We start from the raw sequence: 16997 nt of genomic DNA, 5'->3' as shown, positions 1-16997 counted from the left end.
ATGAAAATCTACAATTTCTTGGTTCTGTAGCTTCTTTATGATTATATCTCTTCGAAGTGGCATTGCTTGCAAAACATAGTTGTCACTAAAGTAAGGACTTTTTTCTAGAAATTTTATAACCGTCTCCATAGACTTTTCTGCATCATCCCATGATATTGCTTCATCAGAGTGTTCTTGGTTATTTACATTAGGGTCAAGAGAATGGGAACTGTCGCTATTTTCATCACCATTACTGCCTTCAGGATATTGATCAGTAGTTTCCTCATCTTGTTGCACCCACATTTCAACATCATTTGCATTAAGTGATTTAAGAACAGCGTGGTTGGTCGGTAACCGTTTGGTTTCAAGAATTTTTTCTAGACCAGATGTATTCTCTGATTTTAGAGTTGCAAGCCATTGTGATGGGTTGTTTTACACTATTTTTAATATAGCAATCTGAAAAAAAAATTTACAGTTAGTGTAAATTAATTATCAATAGCTAATCTACATTAATTACATAGTACCAATATTAATATTTCTGCACAATATCTGACTAAACCATGTAAACAGTTTTACTGCAACTCCGCATCAAATATGCTAATACAATTCCAATGACGAGACAGTTCAAGTTTAGAGAAAGTTCTGGTTTAGAAGAAATCCAAATGAGAGGAAGTCCAAATGAGAGGAAGTTCAACTTTAGAGGAAGTTCAAATTAAAGGAGTTTTACTGTATATTAACTAAGTACATATTTTTGTGCATCCAACCACATATATATTTGGTTTATAAGCTAACTCCAATAATCCATTACTTTCAACTAGTGGTCCCTACCCGGCCCTGCCCGGTACTTTTTATATTTGCAATCCGTTTCTTTATTTAAAACTATACCATTCTTTTACCCCAAATATTACATTTTTATGTATCTGACACAACAAAACAGCTGCCCGTAGATGCCGAGGTCAAATGCTTGTATAGCTTTATATAGCCGATGTATACGTGTTATTTATCAACCCAAGCAAAGATTTTATTTGTTATAAACCATCGTTGCTGTATAATTACTATTTCTTGTTAATTTCAGTGTTATGTGACCAGTAGTTTAAGGGTTTATCTGTTAAATATTTACACACACACATACATCTACTGCTTTATTTATATAGAATAATGCTACAATTCTGATCTTACTCTCTTTGTGTTATATATATATATATATATATATATATATATATATATATATATATATATATATATATATATATATATATATATATATATATCCCCGAAACAGTGTTTCATGGTAAACAACTGATGATCCCTTGAAAAATAAATTATTGGTATTATAGTAAATTCGCGAGCGAGTTGATGCAGTGATTGCAGGTGATTAAATGACTTACTGACTAGATGGTTTTCTAACGAATGATAAAAAAATATTTTTTTTGTATAGTTTTAAAGGTTAAAAACTTCAAAGACTATATATATATATATATATATATATATATATATATATATTATATTATATTATATTATATTATATTATATTATATTCACCAGTCCATCCAGCCCCAATTGCATTATAATTCAGAAATAAAACAATCAGTAATCTGTTTTATTGATTCTTAAAACTAGAAAATAATTATTAACAAATTAGAAAAGGTTGACGACACACTTTTAACCTTATGAGAATTTCATTCGGTAAAAAGAAACATAAAACCGAAACATAATTAAGCATTTACATTAATGTTCGCTTTAATAAATCAAAAGGAAAAGGAATCGCAAGATGGCGTCGCTTTGAATAGTTTTACTTTCAATGTATCTCTTAATTCAACAACGAATTACAAAATTGCGATTGTTTCTTTATTTGTATAATTTTTATTGGAAGATATTTTTATAGAAATTAACCACTGAGATCATTAAAGAAAATATCTTGAAGAAATCAAGCTAAAGTGCAACTTTCCAATTTCATTGATCTTTATTATTACTTGATCGAAAATTCATTAAAGCAACCGGAATTATTTGTGTGTGATACCACGGTTACCGAGAGAGGAGGCCGGTGAACATGACAGCGTGACGTCTTTACCAGATCAACATGTAGGTAAAAGGTGCCTAAAGTTTTTCAGTTAACAGGCCTTCTATATCTCGGTGGCCGTGGTAATATGCAGTAAGTTATGCATATAAATTATTATTTGTATCAACTCAGCGTTGTCAGAAAATATTTACATTTTCATAAAGATAAATAAATGAAGTTATGTTATAAAAAGATCAGTTTCGCGATTAAATAGATTCGACATGAAACATAAATCCCATAAATATTTTCGAGATTTTCTGTTTTCTTTTTATATTAACTTTATAAATAACTCGACGTACATTTCTGGCGTTACCTGGGAGTTTGTTTACTTTGATTTTTGTTTTGCCTTTTTATCATTTCAACTACACCGTTTTTGTTTGTGTGTGTTTTAATTTGATTTAATTTAATCAATACAATTTTGAAAGTTAAATTTTTTTAGTACGCTTTGGTTATTTAATTATTAATAAATCAAATTTATAACTATAACTAATGTTATTACAGCAATGTATTTTGCATTTGTGGTGCTGCCTTGGTATTCGACTATGGCATCGGTTGTGAGTTGTGATCTGGCGTTTTTAAAAAAGTCAGAATTTTTTCAATTTATAAATATCTTATTGTAAGTTATATTAAGACAGACGGAGAGGTGACAAAATCTTGTGAATGACCTGGCAATGATAGATGAGTGACGATGTTCACCATCTTTTTTCAGCAGAGATCATTTACATGCAAATATGTACCGAGAACTCATGTGGACCCCCACTTCCCTGTTTTATAGCTTCCTATGCATTACCTCTTCCTTTTGGGGAGGAGGGGGAGGGTAGTTTAGTATCTGTATTATTTGAATTCTTCGAACTGCTGAACTGGTGAATTTGCACGGGATTTCGAATTGAATCCTTTATTTAATTCACATGGGTAGCATGTTCTTGTTCTATCAGTCATGACTAAATAAAAGTCCTAAGTAATTCACAATTATATTTTCACTTAATAACATTGAGGATTGAGTTTTAACAGAAAGTTTCCCGAGTTCAACAAGATACACCTGAAAAAGGTCGAAAGTCACATCGACCAAAACATTATGAAAATCACACTCAAGATGAGAACAGTAGTTCGAAGAATAAAAATCCTTATCTCAAAAATTCAGAAACATAGTAGTCTAGTATCTGATTTGAGCAATTTTCATTATTTGAGAGAGGATAGTGTAGTATGTGTTCATCATGATACTGCCTTCCTAAGTATTACCGCCTCTTATAAAAGAGGGGACAATGTAGTATATATGTTTGTTCTTCATATATACCAGCAAAAAGAATGACTTGTATGGCAGTATTGGCACTTTCCAGATGAGATAGTTAAAATAATCTGAAATTATATTGATGTAGAATTTTTAACAAGATTCCTATAGAGGCAGGAATAAATTCTAATGTTCAGACATATTTTTTTCACAGACTTTCATTTTTCACATGGATATAATTTTTCAAGCAGTTTTGGAATACATAATTATTCGGCAATGACGAATTTTAGTCTTTGAGGACAATTTTTTCTTTTTTTCGTTTTTTGAGACATTCACTCAAAACTTAAAATAATTTTGCAAAGTTTTAAAAAATGATTAAAATTACGAAATAAATGCCAACAGATATTTTTATATTTTTTTTCTGAATTGAATGAAACTAGTCATTATCTGAAAATATATGACATAACAAAAACAACTTTATTTTTACAAAATTAAACTTTTGTAACAAATAAAAATAATGATTAAAATTTATAATTTTCAAAAGTCATTATTTCAAATTGTGTGACATTTTGTTTTTTATTTTAAAAAAAAAAAAAACTTTTTTACTTCCATAAGAAATTCTTGAATTGTCTCCCCTGTTCCGAATGGACGTCTCTAAAAATGAAAAAGAAAAAAACATTGACCTCAAAAACTAAAGTGCACGTAGGACTAATTTTTTTTACTCATTGCTGCAAAATAAAAGAGTGTAAAAAAATTTATAATCGAAAAAAATTTTGATTGGAGATAAAATTTAAATCGTTGAACAAAATTTTTTTTTAGTCTAATCAAATTTGGGATTTGCATGTTAATGTCCTTTAAATGAAAACTTTGATTACTTTAATCTGAATATTGATTATAAAGCATAAACTATTCATGAAGAGATAAATTCTTAGGTACACTTTAATAATTTTCTATTTAATAGAAGTTCTCTCTTCAAGAAATATACATACTTTGAAACGTTTTGTCATAAGCACTTTTAAGTTCTTAGATTTTTATCTAAGAAAATAAAACATATGCAAACATACACATACAATATATATATATAATTAGTTTATGGAAATGTGGATAAGCAAGGTAAAATGCTGCTAGAAATAAGGACATAAACCCATCATTAAAGTTGGACCAAAATATTTCAGTCGATTGGTCTAACCATATTCGTTTGGTGATTTGGTTTCATTGAAACAACACTAAACATTTTTATAGAGGCAGTAGAAAGATATATATATATATATATATATATATATATATATATATATATATATATATATATATATATATATATATATATATATATATATATATATATGAGAAAAATAGAAATAGTATTCCGACAAATCAGAGAAATAAAAAGGAACAAACCGAGACTTCTAAAATAAAGATGAAACGTTCATGAACACATAACTCGGTTTGTTCCTTTTTATTTCTCATATATATATATATATATATATATATATATATATATATATATATATATATGTGTATATATATATATATATATATATATATATATATATATATATATATATATATATATATAATTGAATTTTCAGAATGTGAGAGATGATATAATTATTTCCGTAGTCAAATAACATTGCAGCTCACAAGAGCCATGACATTCAACAAATCAGAAGTCCAAGACTGGAGTTTTACCCTCATTTGGACTCATCACAGTTGAACACATCCAAACTCGAGATTCGAAACCCAAGTCTTTTGAATGCGAAGCAAGTACTCTGCCACTTGAGCAACCGTGCTACATACAAGAAAGTTTATTTACCAAATTGAATAAAGGGGGTGGCCATCCAACCAATGAGAATCCAAACCATTGTCTCATAAGGAATAATTATAATTATATAGAATTATGTTTTATTTTTTACTATAAATAATAATTATTATTATTTTTAAACACACACACATGCACATATAGCTTAAGATACTGATAACCGAAAATAATCATTGAGGAATCAGGAAAAGCATTACCTTAACGTTAAATGGAAATCACCATTTCCTCCATTAGAGTGCACGACTTAAAGGGGACTTAAAACTGACTGCTGACTATTTATTTACTCAATTACGTCTTTTATTTGATTTTTTTATTTAGTCAATTTAAAAAGTTGGTAATATTTTTTTATGGCTTGTTGATAAAGCAAAGCCTGAAAAAATCATCGATTACATAAAAAAATGCGAGCATGAAAAGTAATATGGTTAAGATTAAACTTAGAAAAGTAAAAGGACTAGTTGTTAAAACTGGAAAAGAAAAAGGCAAGATATTCTAGTAAAAATTATAATAAATTTATAACTTAAAATATTGCAGCATTAAGAATTGATTATATAATGTTAAATTGAACTTTCCAAAAATTCTTAAAGCTGCAATATTTTAAGTTATAAGTTAACTTTTTATGAAATTTCACGTAAATGTACTTTATGTATCTGGCAGTGTTCTTAGATAGGTTTTATATCGGAATGTCTTCAATAAGTATCAATAATCAATAGTAGAGAAACTCCGATGAAAGAATAAACAAGCGATTTTTACCAAAGTTAAGACCTTATTCAGCCTAACATCACAAGTAGATTTGAGAAGTTTTATTACTACACAAGCAGAAAGACCCAGCATATATAATTAACAGTAGATTCTTTGATATGATAGAAGCACGTTCGAAATGAATGTTTTTGTTCAAACTTAAATTCAAACATTATCAAACATTTGTTCAAACTTAAATTCAAACATTATCAAACTTAAATTCAAACATTATCAAACATTTGTTCAAACTTAAATTCAAACATTTATCACCATACAAGCAGAAAGGCCAGGTACATAAATTTAAAAGTAGAGATGCATTCTGAAATGAATGTTTCTGTTTAGAGTACAATTGGACCATGATACTTGACTTTTGCATTTTAAACTTTAATCGAAGACATTATAGAAAAAACAATTTTTTTAATCGACAGTAGGTTCGTTACGGTGCAATGTAGACAACAATATATTCGGGATTATATTGCTGCGGGGAGGCATGTGAAGTTTCCTCTCAATGCACCGCAATGGGTTCCCAACTAGAGCAGGCAATCAATCGGTTTAATTGAAAAATGGGTGATTTTACCGATTTTGATGACAATAAATATATGAGAGTGTGAAACATTCGTTGATCATCATTCAATCCCGGGCAACATTGAGTTTCCCGGTTAGTAGATATATATATATATATATATATATATATATATATATATATATATAGTAACATGAAAATATATTTATGACAAGCAACTACACAGAAAGGTTTATGCCATAAATATATTTTCCTGCTACCACTACTAAGCTCTACTCATGTATTGAGCACTGTTGAAATATATACTGAATATATATATATATTTGTGTGTGTGTGTGTGTAATCTATTATATTACTTTGTAATATTATATGCATATATAAATGTGTACTATATATATATATATATATATATATATATATATATATATATATATGTATATATATTCAACACAGTAGTGTTTGAATATATGGTTAAGTGGCAGTTTTAGTCATTTAGAACCGCTTTGAAGCTTCACCGCTCACTCATTTTTCAACCAAATTTCAAATAATTATTACAGTTTATAGATCACCTTCTCAGTTATATTGTGAAAAAAAAAGTTTTCAATTTTCGTTCAGTAAAACAAAAGTTATGATGAATTTTCTGGTATTAAAAATCGTAAAAATATGTAAGGAGGTGAGTGACGCTTTTTATGACTGGCTTTCATAGCAACTACGTCGCTCAGCGACTACTGTTGCTACTAATTCACTGCTGTCACGGAAAGAGAAGTAACTCGTGAAACATATAGAATGAAAGCATGAAAGGGAGATAATTGGGGGCATTTTATTGAAAGCAGACGAGTGCTGTACATTGTTATTACATATGTGTTTATGGGGGCAAAAAAAAAGACTGAAATTAAACAAAGAACAAGTGAATTTATTGGAAGCCTGGAAAAATCATGGATTACAACAGAAAAATGCGAGCATGAAAAGTAATATGGCTAAGCTTAAACATGGAAAATAAAGGACTAGTTGTTAAAACTGGAAAAGAAAAGGACAAGATATTCTAGTAAAAAATATAATAAATTTATAACTATCTTAAAATTCAATTTATAACATTATATTATCAATTATTAATGCTGCAATATTTTAGGTTATAAATGTATGTGTGTGTGTAGAGAGAAAGAAACAGATTAATATTCAAACTTTCGACGACAGTTTTATGCAACTTGCAAGTAAAACTCGTGTATAAGATCTAAATCACAGTGTGTATATAATTACAATAATCTAATAATACGTATATATATATATATATATATATATATATATATATATATATATATATATATATATATATATGCTCAAAAACACACATTTATGTGAACTTTTTCTATTTGATTATTTTCCTAAGAATTGTTTCTTCTAATGATGCTATTTTACGTGAGCAGACTTTTCCAATTTTCTGTTATTTTCAGTTTGACAGATAAAACGCCATAATTTATTCTTGTATTAAATTAGCGAAAGCTTCTAGATTGTTTTTTGGCTTGCAGATCAATGCATAGAGACTAAAACAGAGAATGGATTGTTATCTTTATTTAATTTTATCTTTTATATTCAGGAATTATCAAATATAAGAAAACGCCCAGCAACACAAAGCTTCTTTTTCTGTGTTTAAATATGTTTTAAGCAGAAAGCGTAACTGCAAAATTACACAAATAATCCTGTTATTTTTCTTTACAATACAGGAAAACTAGAATTATAAATAATTAACAGTAAATTTTCTATTCACTGAGGTTTTTCTGTCAGCTTTCACAGCATTTTGTTTGTTTTTTTCCCCTACTTCTTTAGAGTTAATAATTACGTTTCTTAAGTACTATTAATTACATTGTGTGCCATTAGACTCTTTCTAAGGAATGTAAAATACTTGCTTTTTATGAAAGGATTTTCAATGCATAGCATTAACTGCTTTCCCAACTTTTACTAAAAATCTAATGGTTTGAACTGGAATTGAGCCAAAAGTAGTTTCTATAAAACTGACCTTGTCACAGACTGAATTTCGCTTTGAATCAAACCACATTGAAGCTTATGTAATATATTTACAAAACCTGAAAAACCACACCTTATTTAACAATTTTGTTTGTTAAATTAGATATATTAATAGTCCAATTAATTAATTTGTGTGTGTGTGTGTGTGTGTGTGTGTGTGCGTGCGTGTGTGTGAGAGAGAAGGTTTTTAGTTCTCTCCCACTGCAACAACATAGACACCAAGGTCGGAAAGTGGGATTGAGAAGTCAGCGCCCCTGAGGAGGGGCACTCTGACCTGCAAAAAGTGCCTGAGACGAGCTTAATTTCTTCAAGCAAGGTCTGTGAGTGTGGATCTCCTAGAACTGCACACAACTAAACTCCCGCTGCCAAATCAACAGGGACTGGATCATCACAGGAATGGTCTAATCTCTATTGATTTGGGGGCCAAAGATAAAAATCCCTATTCATACACTCCTGCATATTTTCTAAATGTAAAACTCATGATAGGGCAGTTGAGTTATCGGTGTGAACTTTATATGTCACGTTTGAGTTCTGTCAACTTATCGGATCATGTAAGAAAGTTATGGATTCATCTGCCTTTTCCCAGCAATAGGTTTAATAGTGGAATAGACGAGACCTTCATCTGGTAATGCTTTTTTGATTTTTTGTTTATTTTTCCCTGTTATAGAATTGAATCCCCTTTTGTATGCAAGCGCTGTCTGCAATATGTTGAACTTAGAATCCCTAAAAATTAAAACTATGTCTTTTTTATAAAATACTCAAAGCTTCTTTAAGATTATATATATATATATATATATATATATATATATATATATATATATGTATATATATATTAGTAATTTATAAAAATATATATGGTAATTAAGCTACACAGAATATTCTGCGTTTCATTCTTGTGAGAAGTCAAGCCTGACGAATTCTCACGAGATTAAAACGTGGAATATTGTGTATAGTTTAATTGCCACATTTATTTTTATTAATTACTACCTAGCTCTACTTATGTATCGAGCACTGTTGAAGTAAATACTTAAAGTTTAAGCATAAAATTATACTTTCTCATATTAATTTATGTGATTAAACAAAGTAGTCATTATGAATTTTAAAATGGATACAATCCGACGTTATGATATGAAAAGGAAGCGGAGGACTGGAGGCTCAACGTTTTACCTGAATTATACGGACTATGTGACCATACCTCTTGAAATAGCCCGCATAATTCGGGCGAAATGTCGAGCCTCCGGTCTTCCGCTTCCTTTTCACATCATATATATATATATATATATATATATATATATATATATATATATATATATATTAGTGATGGGACGATTCCAATATTTTTCCAGATTCTGATACAATTACCGATTCCATACAAAATTCCCGATTCCGATACAATTACCGATTCCGATTCCAAAACATATCTTAAATGTGCATGCATTTTCTCAAACGTAAAAACACACTTGTGAGGTTGTGATCTAAAGATTTAGTCTTACTGGAAGGTGAAATCAATAAATATTTATTATTTTATTATAACAACAAGCAATGGAAGACGTTTTATAAAAACAAAATAAAATAGATAATTAAAGGAATCGGTTTTGGCATCGGAAATTAGGCTAAAATTTTCCCGATTCCAATACCGATTCCGATACCCCAAAAAGCTCCGATTTTTCCAATTCCCAATTCTGATTCCGATTAATCGTCCCAACACTTATATATATATATATATATATATATGTATATATATATATAGAAAGAGAGAGAGAGAAAGAGAGATAGATAGATAGATAGATAGATAGATAGATTTTGTTATAATAAATAATGAAATAATAAATAAATAAAATAATATATATATACATATTATACATACATATATATATATATATATATATATATATATATATATATATATATATATATGTATGTATATATATTCCTTTTGTAATTCAGTGTATTCAAATGAAATTAGAAAGGTTTAAATAGAAAATAGGATATAATAGAACAATGAAGAATGTAAATTTAAACTATTATTTTCATTTTATTAATAGAAAAATCAATTTTTCAATATTTATTTACAATTCACAGAGTAAATAAAATACTTTTTCCTCAACTATAAGAATCTAAGAAATTACTGACTGACTTTTATAGAAAGAATCACGTTCATTCACACTCAATCTCTTTACAGAAGAAACACACACACACACACACACACACACACATCACATAGCATCAGTGTGGCATCATCCATCATCCAACATGCCAATCTTATGGTTTGAAACCTGGACTTTCAGTCACTACTGACTGAAAGTCCAATACCTTAGTTGCCCAGGCCAGCTGACAATGTAGGGAAAATTTTATTATATTTCATTACGTCATTAACTTCAATAGAAACTGTCTTTTCCTACACCAAAGTGCTATCCCCTGGGAGAGCCAATGCATATTCTAACATCCATAGGCACATGTTTCTTTTTCTGAAGACTTATCAACGTGCTTTAATCCTACCAATGCACCAACCATGAGGCTCAAATCCCTACAGAAGCCGGGAAGTTTTTGCACTCATTTTTCTATCTATGGTATTTATTTTGTATATCTTTCTGGGTTTATCTTCTTCTTCTTCTTCTTCTTCTTCTTCTTCTTCTTGTTTATTATTATTATTATTATTATTATTATTAGTAGTAGTAGTAGTAGTAGTAGTAGTAGTACACTAGTCTGCGTTTCAAAGCATTTTAAAAAGATCAACGGTTTTCCAACTGATTTAGGATCGTTTTTGCATGCTGAATTCAAATATAGAGTTCATTTTTCTTTGTCAGATCTGGTTTCTAAAATATAGTTCATTTCTTTTCCAGTATATTTTTCTAAAATATGGTAATCCAAACTCTTATAGACTTTGTTTTTGCAAAACCGGGTCAACCTTTTATAATTATTTTTATTTCTCTTTTCAGGTCTAGAGAAATGAAGTAGAAGTGTAAATACTGTAGAGGACTAGGATATATAAATCCTAATCCCGTTACAAAAGAATGGAATTGAAGGAAACAAAAACTCAATTGATGGATAAGATAAACGTGTCGTTTATTTACTGTTGAAAGAATGAATGTTTTAGGTGTAACACGTGTTCATGTCTGTGCGGGGGTAACCATCGTTTGTTGCAGGACTGGTGGTGTAGAAAGAAAAAGGAAATGTGTGTTCATCTCACGTTCGGGTCACTACCGTTTGTTCGCGCGTGGGAAGAGAAGTGAGTAATGTAGTGGAACGAGAAATGGCAGTCCATCGTGTAGACAAAAAAAAGGATACAGGGTTGACATCAGTTAAACTGTCAGCTACGCAAAGGTATTCTCAGGGACAAGTTGTACATATAGAGAGAGAAAGAGTGAACATGTCAATCCAGTTCATGGAGAGAGAAAGCGTATAAAGTGTACGTACTGTTTGTTAGCTTTTTGTCCCACATAGTAGCAAGTGGCGTGAGGCACGCGTGTGGCGCGCCTGCCGAAACTGCTGCTTATTGATCTTTGCACATGTGTGGATTTTCTTTGAAAGGGGAAGTGACGTCACCCATGTGTGCGTACGTGTGCGCGTATATGTGCGTATATGTGAGTACATGCATGTACGTTAGCGTGTGTGTGTGTACACGTGAATTTGAGTATATGTACGTGAACGTGAATACATGTACGTATGTGGACGTGCGCGCGTATGTTTGTGTGCACGTATGTATATGACAAGTAATATGGCTTGAAATGTGAACACGTGTTTTTGTGTGAGACTAGAAAAGGCTCGCGCAATACCATCCTTATAGGTTCTGTTATATGGGATTCTTCCTGAACGTCCAGCAAAAAATCAGGGATTTTGTGATGAAGGTATATCACATTTAATTTTGAGTTAAACTATGGGAGCAGGATAAGCTATTCTCTCCTCATATCTACTGCAATGGAAGTTCCTGAAGAGACCATTCATCCATAATCAGCTTCCTTAATTCATCATACGCTTTTTGCTATCCATTTGAAATATTCTGTATGCCGTTTGTGAATAAATCAATCTAATATTGTCAACATTGCGTTTTATTCACTTACAAATAAATTGGTATTTAGGTTATTTATAATTTGCTAACATTTCATTAACTTCATCTGATTGTGTAAAATGAACACGATTTCTGGATTCAGTGAAAAACACTGGCCTAAAATCATATAATCTATGTGAAATCTTGAAAACATTATCGATCAGTGCTGTTGGTTTCTTCTCCTCACACAGGTCAGATCATACGATACGATGCCTCTGTTCAGTCTCGAAGGACAAAGGATACCCCCTGTAGGGGGGCAGCTGCATGTGTAATTGTGAGGCAAGGGTTGTGCAATCCTCAACCACACCTCTCCTGAATCGGCATTGCTTGAGTTCAATGGCAAGGAGAAGTCCAGGATGACTGGAAACAATGCTGAGATAAGCAGAGAGCATATATAACACCTGGAAGTCTCAAATGGTCACCCATTTAGTACTGTCCAGGTCCAACGTTGCTTAACTTCAGGTCATCATTAGAGATTACTCACTGACAACAACTACTAGTGTTCTCTGAAGTCCGAGTAACAACAAGTATATTTATTATTATTACTAATATTATTATTATTATTATTATTATTAGTAGTAGTAGTAGTAGTAGTAGTAGTAGTATTTTATGTCTATAACCAAAATTATGTTATAGTTCTCAAAGATATTTATATTAATACATTATTTTTTACTAGTTATTGAGAATAATTTAATACTAGTAAATATTTTTGCTAATCTCTATTATAATAATGCACGGTATGTCCCTGTTTCGATATATATATGTATGAATAGATATTTCTTTGCTTGTAAGGGAGGTAATTCAATATCTATTAAAACAAACTTTAGCATCAATGAGCAGCAGCTGACTTAAATATTCCGATTGTTTGTAAACAAGACGACGGTTGTTCCTTTTAATTGACTTTAATTATAAAAAGGTTGAAGTTAACTTCAGAAACAATGAAAAAGTATGAAGGCATTTCTTTTATGGCACGGGACATTAGTTATGTATCCATTTAAAACATTTTTTTATGCTCCCTAACTTCAAATAAGCACAAGAACATGTTGATAACAGAACAGTAATATGGCATTTCCCTCAGGACCGAAGGCTTTAATAATCATAGAATTCATGATCCCATTCTAATTACATAAGCCCATTGAAATAACATACTAATTAAATTAAAATCATAAAGAACTTAATGGAAAAATGTTTTTCGTTTTGCTTTTAACTACTGCTGCTGCTGTTGTAATGTACTCTGAAGAAATATTTCAACCAATCAAAAAGAAATAGACACAGTAGAAAAATTAACTTTATGGAAGTGTTTGTAACAGTAAAATATATATTTCTTACAAAAAGGAGAATGGGTATGTATCAACCATATATTCGTTTTGACAATGAAAGTAAGTAATTCCCTTTTTTGCACTATTTCATTTTATACAATTTGATAGGGTGAGTTTCATTCCAATTTCAAATGGTATTACAGTCTAAGTTAACGCAATAAATCCAATCAGATTTGAACTTAGCTTAGTTAATTCTATAGTCTGTGTTGTATTCATTGCACCACTAATAATGATCCCTGCACACTGTGTGTAGGTATACTTGTATATATATTCAGACATGGTCATGCAAAAGTGCACTTTGAATAATATATTCATTCAAATAACATCTTTTTGCAATTCTTGTTATTGAACACCAGCGGTAATCATCCGATGTTGCCCATGTGAAGATATATTGCTATTCGAAAGTTTTTTTTTTAGAAAATATTTAAAATATTGTCATGTTTACAATTTTTGCTTTGAAAGAAAAGTTGAAAATAACATTTGCAATATGAGCTCAAATAATAAATAAAATGTTAACGCGGCGGTATTCTTAAAAAGTACTACATCAAAATATACATTTTTAATATGAGATCAAATAAGAAAAAAATAATGTTGTCTTACAGACAATTGTAAAAGCACAAATGAATTTAATGAATCGAAACGAATTTGAATTATTAAAAAAAAGACGAAACGAATTATTTTAAATCTTAAAAATACAAATACAAATAATTATTAGGGCATATTCTTTCATTGTTTTGACTCTCGAGTGTGTATCCGGTGATCTGTGGTTCTCGGTTGATTGACTGTCGAACTGTGTCGGATATACACTCGAGAATCGAAACAATAAAAAAAATATGCTGTTGTCATAGCCCTAATAATTATTTAAATGTTTAAACATTTGAAACACATTCTTCACATATGTTCTTTATTAAATTTAATTTTGTTTTATGAAATGAAGAAAAGAATTTTTGTTTCTTTTATATTTCAGTTATTTCATGGACCTAACCGCTAATTTCACCTAGGGGCCCCAGTTTGAACCGGAGAAACATTTTAATGCTGTCCTTCAATTCCTTGAAAAAAACAATCCTTGAATTGTATAACTGTTAACTATTGATTGTATCATGCAAACATTGACTTTTACAGATTCAATCAATTTTATATCAATTATAATACATCAAGTAACATACAAAAATGTACTTTCAAAACGTGTTTCCTTAAATATAATAAATAAAAATGTACATATTTCTTTAAATATAATAAGTAATAATATGTAAATATAATTAATAAAAATGTACATATTTCTTTAAATATAATAAGTAATAATATGTAAATATAATTATTAAAAATGTACATATTTCTTTAAATATAATAAGTAATAATATGTAAATAACATTACTAAAAATGTACATATTTCTTTAAATATAATAAGTAATAATATGTAAATATAATCACTAAAAATGTACATATTTCTTTAAATATAATAAGTAATAATATGTAAATATAATTACTAAAAATGTACATATTTCTTTAAATATAATAAGTAATAATATGTAAATAACATTACTAAAAATGTACATATTTTTTTAAATATAATAAGTAATAATATGTAAATATAATTACTAAAAATGTACATATTTCTTTAAATATAATAAGTAATAATATGTAAATATAATCACTAAAAATGTACATATTTCTTTAAATATAATAAGTAATAATATGTAAATATAATTACTAAAAATGTACATATTCCTTTAAATATAATAAGTAATAATATGTAAATATAATTACTAAAAATGTACATATTTCTTTAAATATAATAAGTAATAATATGTAAATAACATTACTAAAAATGTACATATTTTTTTAAATATAATAAGTAATAATATGTAAATATAATTACTAAAAATGTACATATTTCTTTAAATATAATAAGTAATAATATGTAAATATAATCACTAAAAATGTACATATTTCTTTAAATATAATAAGTAATAATATGTAAATATAATTACTAAAAATGTACATATTCCTTTAAATATAATAAGTAATAATATGTAAATATAATCACTAAAAATGTACATATTTCTTTAAATATAATAAGTAATAATATGTAAATATAATTACTAAAAATGTACATATTTCTTTAAATATAATATGTAATAATATGTAAATATAATCACTAAAAATGTACATATTTCTTTATATATAATAAGTAATAATATGTAAATATAATTACTAAAAATGTACATATTTCTTTAAATATAATAAGTAATAATATGTAAATATAATTATTAAAAATGTACATATATCTTTAAATATAATAAGTAATAATATTTAAATATAATCACTAAAAATGTACATATTTCTTTAAATATAATATGTAATATGTAAATATAATCACTAAAAATGTACATATTTCTTTATATATAATAAGTAATAATATGTAAATATAATCACTAAAAATGTACATATTTCTTTAAATATAATAAGTAATAATATGTAAATATAATCACTAAAAATGTACATATATCTTTAAATATAATAAGTAATAATATGTAAATATAATCACTAAAAATGTACATATTTCTTTAAATATAATAAGTAATAATATGTAAATATAATTACTAAAAATGTACATATTTCTTTAAATATAATAAGTAATAATATGTAAATATAATTAATAAAAATGTACATATTTTTTAAATATAATAAGTAATAATATGTAATTATAATGAATAAAAAAGTACATATTTCTTTAAATATAATAAGTAATAATATGTAATTATAATACATAAAAATGTACATATTTCTTTAAATATAATAAGTAATAATATGCAATTATAATTAATAGAAATGTACATATTTCTTTAAATATAATAAGTAATAATATGTAAATATAATTACTAAAAATGTACATAATTTTTTAAATATAATAAGTAATAATATGTACATATAATTACTAAAAATGTACATATATCTTTAAATATAATAAGTAATAATATGTAAATATAATTATTAAAAATGTACATATTTCTTTAAATATAATAAGTAATAATATGTAAATATAATTACTAAAAATGTACATATTTCTTTAAATATAATAAGTAATAATATGTAAATATAATTACTAAAAATGTACATATTCCTTTAAATATAATAAGTAATAATATGTAAATATAATTAATAAAAATGTACATATTTTTTTAAATATAATAAGTAATAATATGTAATTATAATGAATAAAAAAGTACATATTTCTTTAAATATAATAAGTAATAATATG

At 27.7% G+C, this 16997-nt stretch overlaps 2 long non-coding RNA genes across 11 annotated transcripts in view; one reads left to right on the top strand and one right to left on the bottom strand.

The window, feature by feature from the left end:
- Window positions 1-16997, top strand: part of LOC145296852 (uncharacterized) — a 345814-nt gene that overhangs the window by 205397 nt on the left and 123420 nt on the right. For 2 of the 10 annotated variants that reach the window (XR_013870044.1, XR_013870045.1), the window contains one exon: window positions 11308-12408. The exons of the other annotated variants lie outside the window; for them this stretch is intronic. This is a non-coding gene — a long non-coding RNA (uncharacterized LOC145296852). Of the gene's footprint in view, window positions 1-11307; window positions 12409-16997 lie in introns of those variants that run through there. 10 annotated transcript variants of the gene reach the window in all.
- LOC145296854 (uncharacterized) overlaps window positions 1-16997 on the bottom strand; it is a 122400-nt gene that overhangs the window by 57358 nt on the left and 48045 nt on the right. The gene's annotated exons all lie outside the window — the stretch shown is intronic.

This window comes from Euprymna scolopes, chromosome 17 (assembly GCF_053919585.1).
Source record: "Euprymna scolopes isolate OS-2025 chromosome 17, ASM5391958v1, whole genome shotgun sequence".
Classification (NCBI taxonomy): Eukaryota; Metazoa; Mollusca; class Cephalopoda; order Sepiida; family Sepiolidae; genus Euprymna; species Euprymna scolopes.
The sequence above is the reverse complement of the archived record's forward strand: the minus strand, read 5'-3'. Positions and strand labels throughout refer to the sequence as shown.